The sequence below is a fragment of the Echinops telfairi genome, unplaced genomic scaffold (assembly GCF_000313985.2).
Source record: "Echinops telfairi isolate 266 unplaced genomic scaffold, ASM31398v2 ScPeMD7_7469;HRSCAF=8507_1, whole genome shotgun sequence".
In the NCBI taxonomy this organism is placed as follows: domain Eukaryota; kingdom Metazoa; phylum Chordata; class Mammalia; order Afrosoricida; family Tenrecidae; genus Echinops; species Echinops telfairi.
The window spans coordinates 71,833,452-71,840,938 of record NW_022111373.1 but is presented as its reverse complement, the minus strand read 5'-3'; positions in this window follow the sequence as shown (position 1 = coordinate 71,840,938).

Below are 7,487 nucleotides of genomic sequence, written 5' to 3'. Positions count from 1 at the left end.
GTTCTTGATTAAAAATTTGGTCTATATGAACCAAATAGACTGTTCCCTAGCTTGTCGTGCATTCTTTCCAAAAATCAGGACTTTTTTAAAACGCCAAAAATCGGGACTGTCCCACCAAAAGCGGGACGTCTGGTCACCTTATCCTTGGGTAAATGCTACCCCGTTGCTCTTAAATGACTGATTCTTTTAATATGGAGACAAGTTCAGTCCCTAACCTGAAAGTCAGGGACCACAGTCTTGGGGAGGTCCAACAAGACTCCATCTGAGCAGTAAGCCTGGTATCTTCTATGATTTCAAGTTATGTTTAAAATTTTTCTTCCACTCTATTCGGGATCTTCTAATGTGATCCTTTTCAGAGCAACTGCTAGTGGTAGCCAGGCACCATCTAGTTCTGGTCTCGAGGCTGCAGACACTGATGTTTGCAGGACCCATGAGTCTATTGGGCTAATTCTTTGAGGGATAAAATTTGCAAAACCTACCACTTATTCACTGTAAGTATCTTTAAACAAACAAAAACAATAACAACAAAAAAACCCACAGAGGTTATACAAATGGACCTGGCTAGAAGGGATACAGAGGAATCAAACTGATGACATCTAGGAAGAGATGACATAGAAGTTCATTATCAGTCAGAATAAGGTCAGGGGCCAAACTGCAGAACAGATGATAAATTGCTCAGAACTAGTTGAAGTTGACAATGGTGATCTGAGAAGTGATATACTGTTACTTCCACCACATGCTATTAATCACACAGACTAATCCCTGTACAATGTGGGAGAAAGCTACACAATGTGTGAATACCAGAAGATAGGGATGACTAAGAGCTATCTTGGAGACTCATTACATTTTAAGAAGTACTGACCAAAATAATTATAGCGCCTCATACTAAGAGTTGCCTTTTTTGTTTGTTTGTTGTTATTGTTTTCACTAGTATTTTCTGCTTTACCTCTAGGTTCCAATGTCCCTTGCAATGGCTACACAAAACTCAGACAATATTCACGATTGAAGGGTTTATTAAGGAAGTTAACAGATTATACTGAAAGTAAGAAATGTTCAGGATATGTTATGAAATTCTTTCAGGTCTCCTAATAAATGCCCAAGGGGTCATACCACTCAGCTGTCAGCCTCACCAGAAGGTATTCAGCTCAAGCTTGGAATCAGTCAACCCAACTCCCCCAGTTAAGTGCCTAAAGTTACCCCACTCCACAAGCCAACCTCCTGCACAAAAGCACTCAGCTTTACTTGTTCCGTGGGCTGGGAAGTCCACCACTGTCTTGTGTTCTGGCTCCTGGTGCTGCTGCTGCTGCTCCTGATGTCACAGCTGTCTCTTGGGTCTAAATGCTTTACTGGGCAGGGATTTGGGGTCCAGAGGATTTTCTCCATTCTTGCCTTTTGCTGGTAGTGAGAGTCCCACTCCTGCTTCTCAGAGAGCTCATTTTATGTGCAGTAGGATGGCATTCCAGGGAATCCTATTCACAATGACTCACAGGTGAGTCCTATCCGTATCTTCCCCCACCTTCTTACCAGTCCCATGCAGGAAAAGGTCATTTGGTGGGAGTTGGAGACACTGGCTTAGAAGAGCCACAGTAAATAATTCACTGCCTCTGCAGGTGAACAAACAAAGAGATGATCTACTAAGGAGATAGAAAGGAGGTCCTGAGATGGGAAGGTGAGCAAGATTTTGGAAAGGCTATATACTAAGAGCACCATGGGAAACATCCCACTTTCTACTTTTGCCTAGATGCAGTTCTAAAACCCTTATTATATTTGATGGGTGTTATCAATACAAAAATTGCTACGTAGTTGGTTTGATAGTTTTTAATATGGACAATAGAGCTATAAATGGTTATTCATCAAGCGCTACGAAAACTTGAGTGTTTTTTATCTTCTGTGGTTTTGTAAGACAAACACTATGTATCTACACTAAAAGGCCCTTCATGGCAGTGCAATAAAGCTCTGAAATGGATGGCTGAACATAGTGGCATTCTTTTTGAGTTATCGATCAAAGGGATGTTAATGGCTTTCACTGGACCCAACCTGTCAGGAACGTTTGTCCTCCAGCCTCCTTACTCCTGTATTCCAGCCACACTATTTCCTTTTATGGATTGAATCCAGGCATCATTCCAGATTCATCCAATCCTGTGCCCAGGATGAAAAGAAGCTCAGGCAGAAGGTGCTCATGGTTAAGTTCCTTTTTTGATGCTGGTGCCAAATCTCTTCTCTCCCAGACTCTCTGCTATTCCCACAACCCTTTGTTGGGCACTTTCCTGCCCTGAGTTTCTGGTACCAGGCTCTGGCCTCGCTGATCCAGATTTGCTTCCTTGACTTGCTGAGCCTCCATCACTTGCTTATTCTGCCTCTAGTTATGCACTGCCAGGACTGACCTCTGTGGACCTGACCTCTGTCCTGCCTGCCTAAGGTATCCACTAGGGATGCCTAGTGGATCTAGCTGGAGCATCCCAAATCTGACAAAAATCTGGCCAAGACTGACACAATCTATTGTGACATGGAATATCAATAGCTTCTTGCAGCCCCAATTTTGGTACAAAATTGAATGCCATCAGTCTCTACCATTAAATACAGAGAAGACTGGAATATAGTTATTAGCTATATGTTATCTGTGTATTGTTTAATACTGTCTGTTCCAGGATAATCTTTAATAATTTTATTCTCATTTATCCATTTATTCACTTAATTATTCATTCCATGGTATTATTTATCTAGCACGTGCTGGGCATATTTCCCCAGTTTGAAACCTACCTTCCATGTTTGACAGCCCGAGGGATGGCACAAATGGTTGAATGCTTGACTACTAGCCCCAAAGTGGGCAGTTTGAACCTACCTAGAGGAACCTCGGCAAAAGGCCTCAACCTTGAAGACCCTACAGAACTGAGTTCTACCCTGCAACACACGAGGTTTCCATGAGTCAGAATTGACTTGAGGGCAAATGGTTGGGTTTTTGTTTTCTCTGTTCACACATGCCATCAAGATTGCTCCCACCAAGGGTGGTATCTACTTCCTCTCGGAATTCTAGGCTTGCCTGTGACTTACTTAGACCAAGAGAATGCAGCAAAAGTGGCACCCTGACAGTGTCACACTGGCAGCCTCCATTTTCCCTTTCTTGAAGGTTCGGAACCACTGTATAAAAAGGTCAACCTGCCCTGTTGTCGAGAAAGAGGCAGTTCTGGCACGTGAGTAACGGCATCTTGGATCCTCCAGCCTCGATCAAGCCATCCTAACCAACACCTCAGGGAAGAAACAGCCCCCGCGCAGCGCTGCCCAAATTGCTGAAATGGAACAAACATATGATTTTTGTTGCTTTAAACCACTGAGTTTGGGATTGTTTGCAATGCAGCACTAGACATGAACAGTCAAATATGTAACTTTTAAATAAATAAATATGGCTGTAATTAGAATGTTAATATCCCAAGAGCAGAAGAAGCAACTTCAAGATCTACTATCCATTCTCAAGACTGAATGGTTGTTGTATTTAATTAAAAATTTGTCATTTAGCAAAATACAAGACTCAGAGTACAGTTTATAGCCCCAGGGGTGCTAGGTTGGTCTGTTAATCGTAAGGTCAGTGGTCCAAACTTCCCAGCCACTATGTGGGAGAAAGATGTGGCTGAAGAAGGTAAAGCCATAGAATTCCAGAGAAAGTTAATGATGGAAAGAACAGCAAAGTCAAAAGAGAAAAGAGAGAAACAACCAAGAGGTGTTGGTTGTGTTTCTAAGGAACTTCTAAATGTCTTCTGCAGCCTCAAGAATGAAACTATTGCGTGCATATACAATGGTGTCAAGAATGTAAACCAAAGTGGAATGTTATTCTTTCCCTTTCACTTCCTTGATTCTTTTTTCACAGTGAGATTGCTACTTTGATATTAGATAAAGGAAGTTTTTTTTCCTGGTTTTTTTTTTTTTTAAGTCGCTCCTTAAGGATTCAAAAATGGATCCTTGGTCAAAAAGAGGAGGAATGTGAAATGGAATTTCAGTTCACAGTCTTGTAGAAACCAGACTTACAGGCCCATTGTGACAACCCGTAAATCTGTTGCTCTGAGATAATCTTGAACCAAAACTATCTACCCCATGAAGCAGTCATTAAACTAAACAACAGTTTAACTTAGCTAGTAAAAAATGTTCACTTTAAGCAGTGTGCTCTTTTAAAGAATTATAAAGTGAAATCAAATGGACGCAGTAATTCTAAAACAGAGAAGAATCCAGTACACAGTTTTAATGGTGGTGAAAACAATCATGGGTAGAAATAGCGTAAATGATGATTAAATGAAAAGAATATAACTTAAGTCACTGAACTTCATATGCAGAAAATGTTAAATGGGTATATATTTTGTTATATATACATTTCACCAAAAGATAGCAGTAGTAAAATAATTTCTGGGGAAACGTTAGATTAAGTAACTTTAACTACTGCTGTTGTTAGGTGTGAGTCCGCTTTTCCCTTTCTGGTCATTTCTGTGAGATTGTTCTCACAGTCGGTTCTGGCCCCTAGAGGCCCACTGCACGACAACATGAACACTGCCGGATCCTGTACCGTCCTCACAATTGTCTTATGCTTGAGCCTGTCGTTACAGCCATTGTGTCAATCCACCTTGTTGAGATCCTTCCTCTTTTCCGCTGCCCCTCTACTCCACCAAGTATGATGCCCTTCTCCAGGGACTGGAGACCAAGTCTCATCATCCTTGTCTACAACAAGCACTCTGACCATAGTTCTTCCAAGACAGACTGGTCTGTCTCTTTGACAGTTCACAGCACCACAATACTTATGCAATTATTAAATTTTTAAAATCTATTAAAATGAGCCAACCTAATTTTGTTGGAGCTAGAGCAAATTGGTATAACCTTGGAATATGTAACTAGAGACATAAAATTATTCGTACCCTTTTGCCTACTAATTCCACTTTATGAGTACAACTCACAGAAATGACCAGAGAGGGGGAAAGTAGTTTGCATATAGATGGTCATAGAAATGCTACTTCTAAAAAAATAATAATAATAAAAAAATTTTTTTTTTAAAAAATGCTACTTCTAATACTAGAAAAATCTCTAAAGTTCAACAATAGAGGTAAGGTGAAGTTAACTGGCACATTATCAAAAAGGGAAACTAGGGGCCACTCAGAGTGTGGACTTGGTGGCTACATGGAAATGTTAGGTTACATAAAAGGGAACAAAAATAAATAAAATCAAAATTTTAAGCAAAAGGCAGCAACAAAATCTGTACGTAGAGATGGGAACAATATGAAACAGGTATGAGACTTAACAAAAAGCAGAGACTAATATGGAAGGACATAAATAAATCTCCATCTGTAAAATCTTATTGCTGTTGTGTGCTATGGCATGGATTTCCACCTCATGGTGACCCTATGTGTCTTGCGTACAGCAGAATCAGAATTCATGAGCATACTTACTATTACCTGTTGAGTGACTGTGTGGAGGAGCTCTGGTGGCGTGGTAGTTATGAGTTGGGCTGAGATCTGCAGTCAGCAGTTCAAAACCACCAGCAGTTCCGCAGGAGAAAGCTACGCTTTCTACTCCTGTAAAGAGTTCGTCTCTGAAACCCACCGGGGCAGTTCTACCCTGTCCTAAAGGGTTGCTATGAGTCCGCATTGACTCAATGGCTGTGAGTGACTGGATTTTTATTATGCAGGGTTATTATCCGACACATCACTCTTATTTGTTTTGTATGTCTGGAAAAAGGTGTAGGGGCTTGAGTTGAATATAGACAGACCGTGTTTCTTTGTGGATTGGCTTCCTGATATTGCTTATTTTGTTGTGTATTTTGTTGTTGTTGAAAACACACAGTCAAACAGACATGAAGTCAGACATTTCTTCGTGTACAATGCAGTGACCCTGGGTGCAGTCTTCAAGTAGTATTACTATTCTGTCCCTCCTTTCCGGAGTTGCTAGCCTGCGAGCTCTTTTAACTTCCTGTGCCTGATTATGCCAGTGTTCTCCTCCCACTACAACAATGCAACTTAATGCCCACAGTAGCTTTTGATCCGTGACGCTGCGTCAGTGATATGGTTATGATTGTACAATTCTCCTTGAAACAGTTGAACTATTGAAGTGTATGCTATGTAAATAAACAAAGAGTAGTCTAACTCCCACCATAAAGCTGGGTTAGCATGTTTCTGGTAAGAAGGTGAGGGAAGATATTTATGGTTCATCTGTGACCATTTGTAAATAGAAGTCCCTGGAATGTCATCCTGCTACTGTAAAAAATGAGCCCCATGAGAAACAGAAGGAGGGATCTCATTACCAGCAAGAGCCAGGATTGGAGTGTGTCCCCCGGACTCAGATTCCTGTGTAGTGAAACCCTTCGATCCAGATGACAGCTATACCATCAGAGGAGCAGCAGCAGAGCTTGGGATAGAAAAATGGATTTCCCAACCCACAGAACAAGTAAAGCAGAGTGCTTTTGTGCAGGAGGCTGGCTTGCGGAGTAGGGTGTCTCTGGGTACTTAATTTGGGAAGTTGAACTTGCTGAACTATGGATGTGAAGTTGAGTCCATTTGAACTTAGCCTTATTGAAGTGAGGTGCTTCTGGGCACTTAATTCAGACATCTGAGTTTGCTGACCTACAAAGCTTTAGCTGAATTCCTTCAGGTTGAGGTTTATAACAGAGTGGTATGCCCTTTGGGCATTTTGTAGCAAACTTGACAAAACTTTGTAACATGTTCTAATAAACAACTCAACCCTAAGCATTTGTCATTGGCATTGTTGCCCTTAAGTGCCATCGAATTAGTTCCGACCCTTAACAACCCTATGCACAACAGAATAAAACAGTGTGGTCCTGCACCATGCTCTACAATTGTTCACTGGTACTACAACTTGTTAACTTCCTTAATAAACCCTTTATTCATGAATTTTAACTTTCAGGTTTACATAGCCATTGCAATGGATATTAGAACCCAGAGGTAATTATATAACATTAATTAAGACATTACAATGGTATCATGCAGTAAGTGTTGTTGTTTTTCCCACTTATCATGCTCTGAGCTTTAACCATACTGATTGTATTAGGCTGGAAGTGTGTAAGTTTAGTTCAAGTTTGTGGGTCAGATGTAAGCTGGAGGCTTCTCCTGACTCCTATAGCTGCAGAGGCTAATGAACGGGAAGCAGGCAGAGGAAGCAGAAGAACCATAGGATGGTGGCTGCAGAGCTGAATGAATCCAAAGCTGGCAGTTTTCTGATGACTCTTAGGGTTGGCAGGTGATATAACAGAAGGCCAATGAGCCAGATGCAGGCTCTAGATCCAACAGTAGAATTGAGCTATCTTCCACACACTGTCCATCTATACCAAGAGTAGAGCATGCCCCAAATAAACCTCCTTCACTTGTAAGAAGATCCCAGTATGGAGTTGACCACACTATGTCAGATCATATCATGGGCGAATCCTGACTTATCCAAGTTAACATCATACCTAATTATTACCCTAACAGAGGGTAATTCAAGTTCTTTTTTTTTTTTTT